The sequence below is a fragment of the Arachis stenosperma genome, chromosome 1 (genome assembly GCF_014773155.1).
Source record: "Arachis stenosperma cultivar V10309 chromosome 1, arast.V10309.gnm1.PFL2, whole genome shotgun sequence".
NCBI lineage: Eukaryota > Viridiplantae > Streptophyta > Magnoliopsida > Fabales > Fabaceae > Arachis > Arachis stenosperma.
In genome coordinates, this window is record NC_080377.1 from 113,202,875 (window position 1) to 113,220,497 (window position 17,623).

Here is a 17,623-nt window from a genome sequence, read left to right on the forward strand (position 1 = left end):
AGGAGAGGGAGAGATGTGTATGTTTCGGCCATAGGGGTGGGATTGGGTGGGGAAGAGATGAAGAGATGGATGGATGTGAGTGGTGAAGAGGTGATGGGGAAGAGTGTTTATTGGAAAGAGAGGATGAATGTTGAGAAGATGGGAGAATATGGTAGGTGGGGATCCTGTGGGGTCCACAGATCCTGAGATGATCCTGTGGGGTCTACAGATCTTGAGGTGTTAAGGATTTACATCCTTGCACCAATTAGGCATGTAGAATGCCTTTGCATCCAATTCTGGCGTTTAAACGCCGAAGTGATGCGCATTGTGGGCGTTCAACGCCCATGTGCAGCATATTTCTGGCGTTGAACGCCAAGTCCATGCTTGTTTCTGGCGTTCAACGCCAGCTCTCCTCAGGGTGCATTCCTGGCGTTTGAACGCTGGGATGTTGCTTGTTTCTGGCGTTCAACGCCAGATCCATGCTCTGTTCTGGCATTTAAATGCCAGTAAGTCCTTCCTCCAGGGTGTGATTTTTCTTCTGCTGTTTTTAATTCTGTTTTTAATTTAAATATTTTTTTCATGACTCCACATGATCATGTACCTAATAAAACATAAAAGAACAATAAAATAAAAAATAAAATTAGACAAATAAAAGTTAGGTTGCCTCCCAATAAGCACTTCTTTAATGTCAATAGCTTGACAGTGGGCTCTCATGGAGCCTCACAGGTAATTAGTTCAATGTTGTAGACTCCCAACACCAAACTTAGAGTTTGAATGTAGGGGCTCTGTTTGACTCTACATTGAGAGAAGCTATTCATGCTTCCTCTCATTACCAAATAACTTGGTATTTAGCTTCATGATGGCTCCTAGATATTGAGCAACTTGCTCTTCAGTTACATTTTCATCCTCTTCAGAGGAATAATAGTTCTCAGAGCTCATGAATGGTAGAAGGAGATTTAATGAAATCTCTATGGTCTCTATATGAGCCTTAGATTCCTTTGGATCCTCAATAGGGAACTCCTTCCTGCTTGAGAGACGTCTCATGAGATCTTTCTCGTTGGGATTCGCGTCCTCCCCCTCCTCCTTACATTCGACCATATTGATTATATCAATGGCCTTGCACTCTCTTTTTGGATTCTCTTCAGTATTGCTTGGGAGAGTACTTGGAGGGGTTTCAGTGATTTTCTTACTCAGTTGGCCCACTTGTGCCTCCAGATTTCTGATGGAGGACCTTGTTTCATTCATAAAACTTAAAGTGGCCTTAGACAGATCAGAGACTATGTTTGATAAGTTAGAGGAGCTCTGTTCAGAATTCTCTGTCTGTTGCTGAGAAGATGATGGAAAAGGCTTGCTATTGCTAAACCTGTTTCTTCCACCATTATTAAAGCCTTGTTGAGGCTTTTGTTGATCCTTCCATGAGAAATTTGGATGATTTCTCCATGATGAATTATAGGTGTTTCCATAAGGTTCACCCATGTAACTTACCTCTGCTATTGTAGGGTTTTCAGGATCATAAGCTTCTTCAGAGGCTGCCTCTTTAGTACTGTTGGATGCATTTTGCCATCCATTCAGACTTTAAGAAATCATGTTGACTTGCTGAGTCAACACTTTTACTGAGCCAATATGGCATTCAGAGCATCAATTTCAAGAACTCCCTTCCTCTGAGGCGTCCCATTATTCACGGAATTCCTCTCAGAAGTGTACATGAATTGGTTATTTGTAACCATGTCAATGAGTTCTTGAGCTTCTGCAGGCGTTTTCTTTAGGTGAATGGATCCACCTGCAGAATGGTCCAATGACATCTTGGAAAACTCAGATAGACCATAATAGAATATATCTATTATGGTCCATTCTGAAAACATGTCAGAAGGACACTTTTTGGTCATCTGCTTGTATCTTTCCCAAGCTTCATAGAGGGATTCACCATCTTTTTGCTTGAAGGTCTGAACATCCACTCTAAGCTTGCTCAGCTTTTGAGGAGGAAAGAATTTACCCAAGAAGGCCGTGACCAGCTTATCCCAGGAGTCCAGGCTATCTTTAGGTTGTGAGTCCAACCATGTTCTAGCTCTGTCTCTTACAGCAAAAGGGAAAAGCATGAGCCTGTAGACTTCAGAATCTACTCCATTAGTCTTAACAGTCTCACAGATCTGCAAGAACTCAGTTAAAAATTGGTAAGGATCTTCTGATGGAAGTCCATGAAACTTGCAGTTCTGTTGCATTAGAGCAACTAGTTGAGGTTTTAGCTCAAAATTGTTTGCTCCAATGGCAGGGATTGAGATGCTTCTTTCATGAAACTTGGACGTTGGTTTAGTGAAATCACCAAGCATCCTCCTTGCATTATTGTTGTTGGGTTCGGCTGCCATCTCCTTCTCTTGTTCGAAAATTTCAAAAAGGTTGCCTCTGGATTGTTGTAATTTAGCTTCTCTTAGTTTCCTCTTCAGAGTCCTTTCAGGTTCAGGATCAGCTTCAACAAGAGTGCCTTTTTCCTTGTTCCTGCTCATGTGCAAGAGAAGAGAACAAGAAAAGAAGAGGAATCCTCTATGTCACAGTAAAGAGGATCCTTATTATTAGTAGAAGAAGAAAGGAATAAAAGTGAAGAAGAATCCAAACACAAGGGTGAGGATAGAGGCAGTGATTGGAGATGAAGAGAGGTGAAGAGAAGTGTTAGTAAATAAATAAATAAATAGGAGAAGATGAGGGAGAGAGAATTCGAAAATTAATTTAGAAAAGGAGTTAAATAATTTTCGAAATTAAAAGGGAAGATAAAATTAAAATTAAAATTTAAAACAATTAATTAATTAAAAAGAATTTTGAAAAAGGGATGAGATATTTTCGAAAATTAGAGAGAAAAAAGTAGTTAGGTGGTTTTGAAAAAGATAAGAAACAAACAAAAAGTTAATTAGTTAGTTGAAAAAGATATAAAATCAAATTTGAAAAGATAAGAAGATAAGAAGTTAGATAAGATATTTTGAAATCAAATTTTTGAAAAAGATAAAATTTTGAAAAAGATATGATAAAAAGATAAGATTTTTAAGAAAAAGATATTTTGAAAAAGATTTAATTTTTAAAATTAAAATTGATTACTTGGCTAACAAGAAACTAAAAGATATGATTCTAGAATTTAAAGATTGAACCTTTCTTAACAAGAAAGTAACAACCTTCAAATTGTTGAATCAATCATATTAATTGTTAGCATAATTTTCGAAAATTTGAAATAATATTAAGAAAAAGATTTTTGAAAAATATTTTAAAATTTTCGAAATTAATAAGATAAAAATGAAAAAGATTTGATTTTTGAAAAAGTTTTGAAAAGATAGGATTTTTAAAATTGAAAATTTGACTTGACTTATGAGAAACAACTAATTTTAAAATTTTTTGACTAAGTCAACTCAAATTTTCAAAAATTTTGAGAGAAATAAGGAAAAGATAATTTTTTTTTATTTTTTAATTTTTAATGATGAGAGAGAAAAACAACAAAAATGACTCACAACATGAAAATTATGAATCAAAACTCATGATGCATGCAAGAACACTATGAATGTCAAGATGAACACCAAGAACACTTTGAAGATCATGATGAACATCAAGAACATATTTTTGAAAAATTTTTGATGCAAAGAAAACATGCAAGACACCAAACTTAGAAATCTTTAATACTTAGACACTATGAATGCAAAAATGCACATGAAAAACAACAAAAGACACAAAACAAGAAAACATCAAGATCAAACAAGGAGACTTACCAAGAACAACTTGAAGATCATGAAGAACACTATGAATGCATGAATTTTTGAAAAATGCATAAAAATTTTTAAAACATGCAATTGACACCAAACTTAAAAATTGACTCACGACTCAAACAAGAAATACAAAATATTTTTGGTTTTTATGATTTTCTAATTTTTTTGTATTTTCTTTTATTTTTTTCCAAAATATTCTTTAGAAAAACGAAAATAAAGAAAAATTTTTTGAAAGATTTTTGAAAACTTTTTTGAAAAGAAAATAAAAAGAAAATTACCTAATCTGAGCAACAAGATGAACCGTCAGTTGTCCATACTCGAACAATCCCCAGTAACGGCGCCAAAAACTTGGTGCGCGAAATTGTGATCATCAACAATGGCGCCAAAAACTTGGTAGCGCTCTCAAACGTGAATCACACTTAGTCACAACTCCGCACAACTAACCAGCAAGTGCACTGGGTCGTCCAAGTAATACCTTACGTGAGTAAGGGTCGATCCCACGGAGATTGTTAGTATGAAGCAAGCTATGGTCATCTTATAAATCTTAGTTAGGCGGATAATAAATGTTATGGAGTTTTCGAATAATAAATAAAGCAGAAAATAAAGATAGAGTTACTCATGTAATTCAATGGTGGGAATTTCAGATAAGTGTCTGGAGATGCTTATCCCTGTTGGATCTCTGCTTTCCTACTGCCTTCCTTCAATCCTTCTTATTCCTTTCCATGGCAAGTTGTATGTAGGGCATCACCGCTGTCAATGGCTACATCCCATCCTCTCAGTGAAAAAGGTCCAAATGCTCTGTCACAGCACGGCTAATCATCTGTCGGTTCTCAATCCGGTTGGAATAGAATCTAGTGATTCTTTTGCGTCTGTCACTAACGCCCAGCCTTCAGGAGTTTGAAGCTCGTCACAGTCATTCAATCCCGGAATCCTACTCAGAATACCACAGGCAATGTTAGACTTTTCGGATTCCCGGAATCCTACTCGGAATACCACAGACAAGGTTAGACTTTCCGGATCCCCATGAATGCCGCCATCTATCTAGCTTATACCACGAAGATTCTGTTGGGGAATCTAAGAGATATGCGCCCGGCCTAAGGTAGAACGGAAGTGGTTGTCAGTCATGCGCGTTCATAAGTGAGAATGATGATGAGTGTCACGGATCATCACATTCATCAAAGTGTTGTGCAACGTATATCTTGGAAAAAGAATAAAAGAGGATTGAATAGAAAGTAATAATAATTGTATTGAAACTTGAGGTACAGCAGAGCTCCACACCCTTAATCTATGGTGTGCAGAAACTCCACCGTTGAAAATACATAAGTGAAAGGTTCAGGCATGGCCGAATGGCCAGCCCCCATAATCTGAGAACTATGCACCCCCAGATGTTCCTTAGATCTAAAGTGATCAAAAGATAAGACGTCTAATACAATAGTAATTTATCCTGTTTATACTAGACTAGCTACTAGGGTTTACATGAGTAAGTAATTGATGCATAAATCCACTTCTGGGGCCCACTTGGTGTATGCTTGGGCTGAGCTTGATCTATCCATGAGCTGAGGCTTTTCTTGGAGTTGAACGCCGAGTTATAACGTGTTTTGGGCATTCAACTCCGGATCATGACGTGTTTCTGGCGTTTAACTCCAGACAGCAGCATGTACTTGGCGTTCAATGCCAAGTTACGTCGTCAATTTCCGAATAAAGTATGGACTATTATATATTTCTGGAAAGCTCTGGATGTCTACTTTCCAACGCCGTTGAGAGCGCGCCATTTGGAGTTCTGTAGCTCCAGAAAATCCATTTTGAGTGCAGGGAGGTCAGATTCCAACAGCATCAGCAGTCCTTTTGTCAGCCTTTTTCAGAGTTTTGCTCAAGTCCCTCAATTTCAGCCAGAAATTACCTGAAATCACAGAAAAACACACAAACTCATAGTAAAGTCCAGAAATGTGAATTTATCATAAAAACTAATGAAAACATCCCTAAAAGTAGCTTGAACTTACTAAAAACTACCTAAAAATAATGCCAAAAAGCGTATAAATTATCCACTCATCAATAAGCTGTATAGGCAAGGATATACTCATCCTCTATTAAAGTGTCTAAACAGGTCAGAAGCCAACCTTGCCTTGGCGAGGTCCATGAAGGAATATGCGGCATGCATACAGGAGCACAAAACTTATCATCCAAAATTCTCTGAGATGGTTTTTTTCGGCCGAGCTTACACAAAGACTGTCATCAAAAGGTGAAAACCTGTACAAAATTTTTGAAAACACGCTCCAATAATACATCTACCAGCCGAGCTATTACATCACTCCGAGGTAAGTTGGCCATTCTATCAGTGGAGGATTGACATCCTTGGTCTATTTCCTATTGCATTAGGACAGGTAAAATTTTTAGTTGTGGCTATTGACTATTTTTCCAAGTGGATTAAGGCGCAACCACCGGCCAAAATCACATCATAACAAATAATTTTATTTGTTTGGAGACACATTATGTGCAAATTTGGTATACTTCATCATATTATTACTGACAATGGTCGTCAGTTTGCCGACAATAATTTCGCATCTTTTTTACAGAACTTAAAAATCCAACAACACTTCTCTTCAGTTGAACATCCACAGATTAACAGATTAGCTGAAGCCGCCAACAAAATTGTCTTACATGCTTTAAGAAAGAAATTGGATGATACAAAAGGACTTTGAGCCGAGCTGATTCCAAAAATTCTTTGGGGCTATAACACCTCTACACGTTCTACTACTAAGAAAATCCCATTTTGTTTAGACTATGGGTTTGATGCAATGATTTCTTTGGAGATCTCTCAATCTCACTCAGAACACAAGCAACCAAAACATAGCTCGACAGTACAATCAAAAGGTCAATCCTCACCCATTTCAAGTTGACAACTTGGTAATCAGAAAGACTGTAACACCCCGTTACCCTAAGCCTTACCTATAGCTGTAAAGCAAAGAATAACAAAGTGCCATGATAGTTCAAAAACTTATAATATATATAATATATGTCCAAAAATTTATATAACTAGAAGCTCGATGAAGGAATAAAGCTCAAAGTCGCATAAAACGGAATTAAGAAATGCAAAGCGTTCACACACGATAACTAAATACGTAGGCATGGATAGAACAAGACATAATATATATGAAACCTTGTAGATAGCTCTAGGATACACAAGGTAATACTTAAATTAACAAGATATATATATATATATATATATATATATAAGTATGAAATACAAAAAAGAGAACTAGTCACAGCCTACGGAGTTTAGGCCGGCTAGTCAAACTGAAATACAAAAGAGTTTTGAAAGTTTAAAACAACTTATACAACTTATCTCTCAAATCAAGCCTCTAAGTTCGTCAAGTCTAAAATACAAAAGGTGAGAGAATACTACAACAAAAATAAAGTGAAATAAGACATAAGGGTGATCACCCTCCGCTCTGTCACCATATCCGTAAACTTACCATGGTGGGTTGTGACCTGCATCTGAAAAACAACAACAACATATGGTGTAACACCCTAATATCCAAATCCTTATGCTCGAGTCATAAGTCAATGATATTACGGTGGTACGACTCTCAGGTGGATTTTTAATATATAAATATAGGTAATTTTGAAAGGAGTATTAATCAAGAAGCCTGAAAAGAGTAGAAATAAAATCGCGAAGACGTATCACTCACGTTTCGACAACGAAAAGATAAAACGTGAAGCCGAAAGCGATATACGGATAAGGCATAAAGGAGATTAAGAGATAGATAACAGATAGATATATATAACATAAGTAAATAGCCACTAGTCGCGACCCGCGAAGTTTAGGCCGGCTAGGGTACAAAATGAAAGTAGTTGACAACAGTACATCCTAATCTCTCCCAAAGGAAACATAAGAGCCTCTATAGGCAAGTTCCAAAAGAGTTCAATACATAAAATAATCTTTTCAAAACGAAGATGGAGAGATTCTAAGCAAAACACAAAGTAGAGAAAATAAAGATCTTCGCCGTCTCTCAGACGTACCACAGCTCACTTCTGAGCACTTGGACCTGTATCTGAAAAACAAGAGATATACGGAATGAGAACCCCGGGCCCATGGGTTCCCAGTACGGTAAAAGTGCCAAATAAATACAATGCACTGCAATAAAAACTCACTAAGCATCCTAAACTCCTTTTCACCAAGTATCCAGCCTAGATTCTCACTAATCAATAAATAGGCACCTGTCGTAAGGGGATACTAAATCTAGTTCATGTTACACATGTTTTCCAACTCGCTGATTCTTCCACGAATCAGACTCAGAATCATAAGCAAAACCATCACCAGTTGTTCTGCCTCAGCAACTCTGTATCAATACATCATACCCTCGCCTGGAGCTAGTGAAATCACATCACTGCGTCTACCCAGGGGGCTCAAATGATCTCATTCGAAAATCGTCATCATTATGCAATCGCATTATCAATTCATCTCATCAAGAACAGCCCCCAACATCCACCAACACCATCATGAGGGATCTCTCAGTTGTACAAACACAAGCAATACAGACAAGTAATACGCAAATAAGGTACAAGTAGAACGAGTAGCATGTAATCAGGTAACATAGCATATATGATATAGAAATCCAAGACAAATAGGCAAACCCAAACAATTCAAACATATGCAAATGATGTATGCCTGCCCTATGGCTGATGATATCATCTGTCGGTTATATAGCCAACCCGACACGTCCTGGTAGCTAACCATGGACAGAAACACCCCTTGCGGAGCAAGTAGGTTTGAGCTACAACCCCCTTGCTACTACCCGCTCAGCCCAGAGCCAGTGGAACAACCACTACTGCGGCTACTACCCAGGCGGGTGTTTAACAGCTCAACCTGGAGCCAGTGGAACAACCACTACTACGGCTACTACCCAGGCGTCACAATCTCTGACCTGGAGCAAGTGGGACAAACCACAACCCTTGCTACTGCCCAGGTATCTCAAGCATTAACCCGGAGCAAGCGGGACGAACCACAACCCTTGCTACTGCCCAGGTATCTCAAGCACTCACCCGGAGCAAGCGGGACGAACCACAACCCTTGCTACTGCCCAGGTATCTTAAGCATATATTCATTCAATCTCAATTCAAATTATCAATCCTTATTGTTATCAAATCTCAAACATTAACCTGGAGCAAGTGGGACGAACCACAACCCTTACTACTACCCAGGTATCACAAATACATTCATTCAAAACTCCATAATTAAACCCATTTATCATAAACATCCTTTTCCGTCTCACACCCGGAGCAAGTGGACTAGCCACTGCTACTACCCAGGGAAACTCGCATCTCAGATAGTGGAAGTGCAAATCACAATTATCAATAATTCAGCATAAACATGCATGAATTCTCATCCATGGATCAACATCCATATCAGCCATCCGGCTCACGGTTAAATCCATAACCAGCCAATATTCATAGCATACACAGCTATTCCGGCTCACGGTTCAATCCAGAACCAGCCAATATTCATAGCATACACAGCTATTCCGGCTCACAATTCAATCCAGAACCAGCCAATTCATACACAATTACGGCCCTTCGGCCAATGGCACAACAAGCACTTCCACCACCATCCTCCACATCTCACATAATCATCAATGATCCTCATTGATTATTCATTTTCCCCTTGCTTCACTCGCAAGTTACCTCATTCACTAGCCCTTTTCTAATAGCTAGGCATATCATAATGATTTAGGATATAAGTGGTGAGATCGGAGGCTTAGAAGTATGAGATTTGGCTTTTAAAACTCAAATATCAACTTTGGCATGAAAACAATGCCACGCGTACGCGTACTCCACGCGCACGCGTGGATGTCCTTAAAAACTCATCGACGCGCAAGCGTCATGCACGCTAACGCGTGGATTAAAAAGTTGCCAAATCGACGCGCACGCGTCAACCACGCGTACGCATGGATACTCTCGTGCCCCAGGCACAAAGCTGGCACAGTTCTGGCACAACTCTCTGGAAAATGGCTGGGCATTGGGTGCAGCACTATCGGCGCGCCCGCACACCTCACGCGCACGCGTGGATGGCGTTTTCTGGAAGATCGGCGCGTACGCGCCAAGTGCGCATACGCGCAAGGGGTTATTCTGCTAAAAATTTTCTAAGTTAAAAACTGCAGAATTCATAGCTTCAACCCCCAATCTTCCGACGGACATAACTTCCTCATTTTAAATCGTTTTTCACCCGTTCTTCGAACGGTATGGACATCCCGGATCCAATTTCATTTATAAACAGATTTGGCACAAAACAAAGATCCGTAGTCCAAGTTATGTCCCGTCAAAGTATGCCCAAAAACCATATTTCCATATAAAACTACAAAGTGCCATTTTCAAAACAAGCCATTTTCAACTCTTTTCAAAATCAACCAAAACATGCCAATTTCAACCCTTTTTGAAACCAATCAAAATATACCAAAATCAACATCAAGCCTCCTCAACTCATACATTAACACCTTGCCACAATTCACAAACCGCCATATAACCATCTTTACCCATTTCAAACAAATGGCTAAATTACAAACATATCAACATGTCATACATCCTTCCTCATCTCAATTTCCAACAATACTATTTCCAATCAACCACCATTATACATAGTCAATATCATAATCACTATCACGTGGTTTCACCCACAAATCAACCTTAATCATTCCTCAAGCATATATCACAACATACTTATCTCTCATGCATTATCATACCATCAAGGCATCAATAATCATACTCACATATATGACCACATAATATATCTCAACCAAATCAAACATACCTAATCTATACTATTTCACCCAAAATTACCAATTTCCACACTTCAACTCCTCAAACATCATTATTCAATAACCAACCCAATCATTCATATATTCATTATTTGAAATTCATCCAATCACTTGTGTCATCATACAATGCACACATCAACTTACCTTCCTTACCTCTTTCCGGCCTCCGGCCCAAAATATACGGCCTCCGGCCCAATTTCACAAATCAATACTCATTACCCAAAACATCAAATTTTCAATACACCAAGCATACAAGGCCACACAATTCTCAACCCAATCATTAATTCACATTACATACCAACTATGCATATTAGCACCAACCATTTACACAATCCAAACTTAATCCTAGGGGCATCTAGCCTAGGAATTCTCATCACACCACACGGTACTTAAATGAAACTTAAACCGTACCTCTTGTAGCCAAATCAATTGAGCCTCTTCTTTGGAAGTCTCCACCAACCCTTAGCTCCAAGCCTCACCAAAGCTCCACAAGTAATACCAACCTCCCAATTGTGCATCAAAATCACCAAATACACTAACATAACCAATATCACATACATACATCAACCTAGGGCTCATAAAGATGATAAATCACAAGGGTTTGAGCACTTCTTACCTCAGCTCATATGAAGTAGGGATAGAACCCACTTAGAATCCATGTTGGAGTATCCCTAAACACCCAAAATCACAAGATTTCAACACTAACTTCCCAAAAACGTGTAACAGTGGGGAATTTCGAAAACTGGGCAGAGATGAATGGAATACTCACCACAAAACTTAGATAGAATTGTAGAGGATGAGAAGAGCGACGCGTGGCCGCAAACGGCTCGTCAATCGGAGCTCCGTAGCTCAAGTTATGGTGATTTGAAGATCAAGAGAGTTAGGTTTTCTCTCTTCTCTTCTCTCTCCCAATTTCAGCGCCCAACACCCCTTCTTTAGGGCAAAATGAGCTGAAATGCTCATAACTAATGTTTATATATGTTGGGTCTTGGGCCCACTTAGGCCCAGTTCACTTATTTTTGTCCGTTGGCCCAATTTTGGACCAAAACCTTTAACATTAGCGCTCTAAAGCGCACTTCAAATATTTCTGCCTCCCCTAATTATAATTCCTCATTTCTTAATCTTATTTACTCATAATCAACTTTCTCAGCTGCAGTACCAGGCAGATCTCAGCCAGTACTTCCGGTCAAAATTCCACTGCGCGCTTTTACGCAGAAAACTATGTTTTCTGACTCAGAAAAATTCACTGAATCCAAATATCATATTTAAATCATCAAATTCCAATTGCCAAATCTTCCAACCATATTCGCTCCTATTTAACTTATTATTTAACCAATTTCGGTTAAACCGGGTATTACATTCTACCCCCCTAACAGAAATTTTCGCCCTCGAAAATTCCATCCATCCCTACGAGTACGCGCACGTAGTGTGCCTTTATATCCAACGCATAACAGTTCCAAGGTCTTTTTACTCTATGCGCTTTCGTTGCCGCGCTCTGATTTCTCTATCTTCGAGGGTCTCGGCCATTCGTTCAACACCGACCAACAGCCTCGTTCCTTACTCTTATCGTCTCATGAACTCACACCCTATTAAATCTCATCAATAATATTGCTATCATCGTTAATCATAGCCATCATCCCACATCACTATAATCAATCAAAGCTTTCTTCGTTTTCAGAACCCAATGAGTTTGTACTAACAAGCTGACAAACTCTTATGAATCCGCTTTCCTTTAATAATCTATAAAAGCTTTCGAGGCACATCTCTTTTGTTGAAGTTACTCAGATCAAAAATCATTTTCAAAATATAACCAACACTCCTTCAAATTCTTGGGAGAATTTTCAACAGCACCTCCCTAAAAATTGGAGTTTACCACCCGTCACGGGTTCCCTCAAACCAATCTCAGTACTGCATCAACATTTCAATTTAAATGTTTCCAAACGATTCCTCTGAAACCGATCATTACAAATCTTGATCTAAATCCAAGGTCACCATGACTAAACATCATAGCACTCATCTCTCGAACACAACAACTTGCACTCAATCCTCATCTAAATCCGACTACGCATCAATGATAATTTCCTCATCCGTTTCAGAACCATCAAGGCTCACAGCCGCAATTAATTCCAATTATCTAGAATCATTATCTGTATAAGCTCACTAAACTTTTAAGTACTCAAAGCATAAAGCATTTCTAATCATACCCCACTTTTCCTTATTATTACCATACTATGCTAACGCTTTTAGCGAGCTTCCGCTATGCCACTTTGATTTCTCGTCAAGTATTAGCTCCATCACTTATTTCCTCAAGTACCCAACCACAACTTAGCATGACTGGCATTTCAAATCAACGTTTTCAAACCCATCATTTAGGACCATTTCTTATCTATTTAAATCAAAGGATCTAAAAGTCACAGGTTCAATCCGTTTTACCAAAATCTAGAAATCAACCAACTACATAACAAACACAACACATCATTCTCAACAGAAAATCATTTACATCATAGGCATTTATCCATTTGTATCAAGGTAAATCCTTACTCGGACCATCCGGTTTGCTTCTCAGTCTAATATTAAGTTCGACAGTCCCAGTTCTACTGTACAGGCGGTATTATAAAAGCATGCACTGTCCTTTAACCTTGATGATAATAATTACCTCAATCTTACTGTCGCAATCGGCCCGTATCCTGACTCCCTCCTTGTTGGCAATTTCTTGATACATGCCCTGGTAACCCGCACTTGTAACATACGCCTAACCCCAATCGGCATGGCCTATTTGGGTGATGACTTCCACATCTCCGACAGCTCAGAACATTAGAAGCAGCCGCTGCTCGTTTTCCCTTACCATCCCTTTGGGACTCCTCACTCGTCGCAAGGTCATTTCGCCTTTGAGGAAAACGTTGTGGGTATCCTCTTCTCTTAAACTCTTGACCCCTTGTTGGGTATTCTTGATTGTGCTCCCTGCGGTGGGACTCCCGACGGTCATTCTTTGCCTCAACAGCCTTCCTCACACATTCTTCAGCAATACGGCTCTTGTTCACAAGTTCAGAGAAGACCCTAATCTCCATCGGTCCAACGGAGCTTAGGATTTCACTTCGAAGTCCTCCCTCATACTTAATACACTTCCATTCCTCGAAGTCTCCCGGAGCTCCCTGACACATGCGGGAAACCTGAATAGCTCCTCAAATTTGTCTGTATACTCAGATACGGACATAGCACCTTGCTTCAACTGTAGTAACTCCAATTCCTTGGCTGTTCTGGCGGAATTCGGAAAGTACTTCTTATAGAATTCCACTTGGAAGGCATCCCAAGTGATAGGATCACTCCCCTGTTGCAGGAGACGTCGAGCCCCTTGCCACCAATGCGATGCTTCCCCTTTGAGCAGATAGGTAGCAAATTCAACACGCTGCTCTTCAGGCACCAACTGCGCTTGCAGCGCTCGCTCCATGGCCTGAAACCAAGTATCAGCTTCAGTCGGATTGGTGGTCCCCTTGAACTTAGGTGGATTAACCTTTAAGAAAGTTGCCAGTGTCATCGGGCCCTGAGCTTCCCTTCCGCCATTGCCATTATTGTTTATCTGTTGCCCAAGAGCCTCCGCAGTGGCTTGCATAGCAGCAGCCATATTCTCCAACGCCGCCATAAGGTTTACCGGGTTATTCGGGTTGACTTCCGGTTCCTGCGTACTAGTACGATCTCTCTCACGTCCCTGACTGGGTCCACGAGGCGCCATCTGGTTCCTATACACACCAAACAATCGATATCAAGTTGATCAGTCTCAATATCGGAAGTATAGTGCTTCAAAGTACCAAAGGTACACTCATGGACTTCATGCTAGATGTATCGGTTAGATACCCTAACTAGCACAGGCACAGACTCAGAGTATGCATTGAAGCATAAGCAGTTCCATCCCTCAGGCTCACGAGGACGAACTGCTCTGATACCATAATGTAACACCCTAATATCCAAATCCTTATGCTCGAGTCATAAGTCAATGATATTACGGTGGTACGACTCTCAGGTGGATTTTTAATATATAAATATAGGTAATTTTGAAAGGAGTATTAATCAAGAAGCCTGAAAAGAGTAGAAATAAAATCGCGAAGACGTATCACTCACGTTTCGACAACGAAAAGATAAAACGTGAAGCCGAAAGCGATATACGGATAAGGCATAAAGGAGATTAAGAGATAGATAACAGATAGATATATATAACATAAGTAAATAGCCACTAGTCGCGACCCGCGAAGTTTAGGCCGGCTAGGGTACAAAATGAAAGTAGTTGACAACAGTACATCCTAATCTCTCCCAAAGGAAACATAAGAGCCTCTATAGGCAAGTTCCAAAAGAGTTCAATACATAAAATAATCTTTTCAAAACGAAGATGGAGAGATTCTAAGCAAAACACAAAGTAGAGAAAATAAAGATCTTCGCCGTCTCTCAGACGTACCACAGCTCACTTCTGAGCACTTGGACCTGTATCTGAAAAACAAGAGATATATACGGAATGAGAACCCCGGGCCCATGGGTTCCCAGTACGGTAAAAGTGCCAAATAAATACAATGCACTGCAATAAAAACTCACTAAGCATCCTAAACTCCTTTTCACCAAGTATCCAGCCTAGATTCTCACTAATCAATAAATAGGCACCTGTCGTAAGGGGATACTAAATCTAGTTCATGTTACACATGTTTTCCAACTCGCTGATTCTTCCACGAATCAGACTCAGAATCATAAGCAAAACCATCACCAGTTGTTCTGCCTCAGCAACTCTGTATCAATACATCATACCCTCGCCTGGAGCTAGTGAAATCACATCACTGCGTCTACCCAGGGGGCTCAAATGATCTCATTCGAAAATCGTCATCATTATGCAATCGCATTATCAATTCATCTCATCAAGAACAGCCCCCAACATCCACCAACACCATCATGAGGGATCTCTCAGTTGTACAAACACAAGCAATACAGACAAGTAATACGCAAATAAGGTACAAGTAGAACGAGTAGCATGTAATCAGGTAACATAGCATATATGATATAGAAATCCAAGACAAATAGGCAAACCCAAACAATTCAAACATATGCAAATGATGTATGCCTGCCCTATGGCTGATGATATCATCTGTCGGTTATATAGCCAACCCGACACGTCCTGGTAGCTAACCATGGACAGAAACACCCCTTGCGGAGCAAGTAGGTTTGAGCTACAACCCCCTTGCTACTACCCGCTCAGCCCAGAGCCAGTGGAACAACCACTACTGCGGCTACTACCCAGGCGGGTGTTTAACAGCTCAACCTGGAGCCAGTGGAACAACCACTACTGCGGCTACTACCCAGGCGTCACAATCTCTGACCTGGAGCAAGTGGGACAAACCACAACCCTTGCTACTGCCCAGGTATCTCAAGCATTAACCCGGAGCAAGCGGGACGAACCACAACCCTTGCTACTGCCCAGGTATCTCAAGCACTCACCCGGAGCAAGCGGGACGAACCACAACCCTTGCTACTGCCCAGGTATCTTAAGCATATATTCATTCAATCTCAATTCAAATTATCAATCCTTATTGTTATCAAATCTCAAACATTAACCTGGAGCAAGTGGGACGAACCACAACCCTTACTACTACCCAGGTATCACAAATACATTCATTCAAAACTCCATAATTAAACCCATTTATCATAAACATCCTTTTCCGTCTCACACCCGGAGCAAGTGGACTAGCCACTGCTACTACCCAGGGAAACTCGCATCTCAGATAGTGGAAGTGCAAATCACAATTATCAATAATTCAGCATAAACATGCATGAATTCTCATCCATGGATCAACATCCATATCAGCCATCCGGCTCACGGTTAAATCCATAACCAGCCAATATTCATAGCATACACAGCTATTCCGGCTCACGGTTCAATCCAGAACCAGCCAATATTCATAGCATACACAGCTATTCCGGCTCACAATTCAATCCAGAACCAGCCAATTCATACACAATTACGGCCCTTCGGCCAATGGCACAACAAGCACTTCCACCACCATCCTCCACATCTCACATAATCATCAATGATCCTCATTGATTATTCATTTTCCCCTTGCTTCACTCGCAAGTTACCTCATTCACTAGCCCTTTTCTAATAGCTAGGCATATCATAATGATTTAGGATATAAGTGGTGAGATCGGAGGCTTAGAAGTATGAGATTTGGCTTTTAAAACTCAAATATCAACTTTGGCATGAAAACAATGCCACGCGTACGCGTACTCCACGCGCACGCGTGGATGTCCTTAAAAACTCATCGACGCGCAAGCGTCATGCACGCTAACGCGTGGATTAAAAAGTTGCCAAATCGACGCGCACGCGTCAACCACGCGTACGCATGGATACTCTCGTGCCCCAGGCACAAAGCTGGCACAGTTCTGGCACAACTCTCTGGAAAATGGCTGGGCATTGGGTGCAGCACTATCGGCGCGCCCGCACACCTCACGCGCACGCGTGGATGGCGTTTTCTGGAAGATCGGCGCGTACGCGCCAAGTGCGCATACGCGCAAGGGGTTATTCTGCTAAAAATTTTCTAAGTTAAAAACTGCAGAATTCATAGCTTCAACCCCCAATCTTCCGACGGACATAACTTCCTCATTTTAAATCGTTTTTCACCCGTTCTTCGAACGGCATGGACATCCCGGATCCAATTTCATTTATAAACAGATTTGGCACAAAACAAAGATCCGTAGTCCAAGTTATGTCCCGTCAAAGTATGCCCAAAAACCATATTTCCATATAAAACTACAAAGTGCCATTTTCAAAACAAGCCATTTTCAACTCTTTTCAAAATCAACCAAAACATGCCAATTTCAACCCTTTTTGAAACCAATCAAAATATACCAAAATCAACATCAAGCCTCCTCAACTCATACATTAACACCTTGCCACAATTCACAAACCGCCATATAACCATCTTTACCCATTTCAAACAAATGGCTAAATTACAAACATATCAACATGTCATACATCCTTCCTCATCTCAATTTCCAACAATACTATTTCCAATCAACCACCATTATACATAGTCAATATCATAATCACTATCACGTGGT

General features: G+C 40.2%; 1 non-coding gene across 1 annotated transcript; it reads left to right on the forward strand.

The window, feature by feature from the left end:
* The first annotated feature begins 1,839 nt into the window (after nt 1-1,839).
* LOC130953673 (small nucleolar RNA R71) lies at nt 1,840-1,943 on the forward strand. The gene has a single exon (XR_009075839.1). It is a non-coding gene; the product is annotated as a small nucleolar RNA R71 (small nucleolar RNA).
* Nucleotides 1,944-17,623: the final 15,680 nt, after the last annotated feature.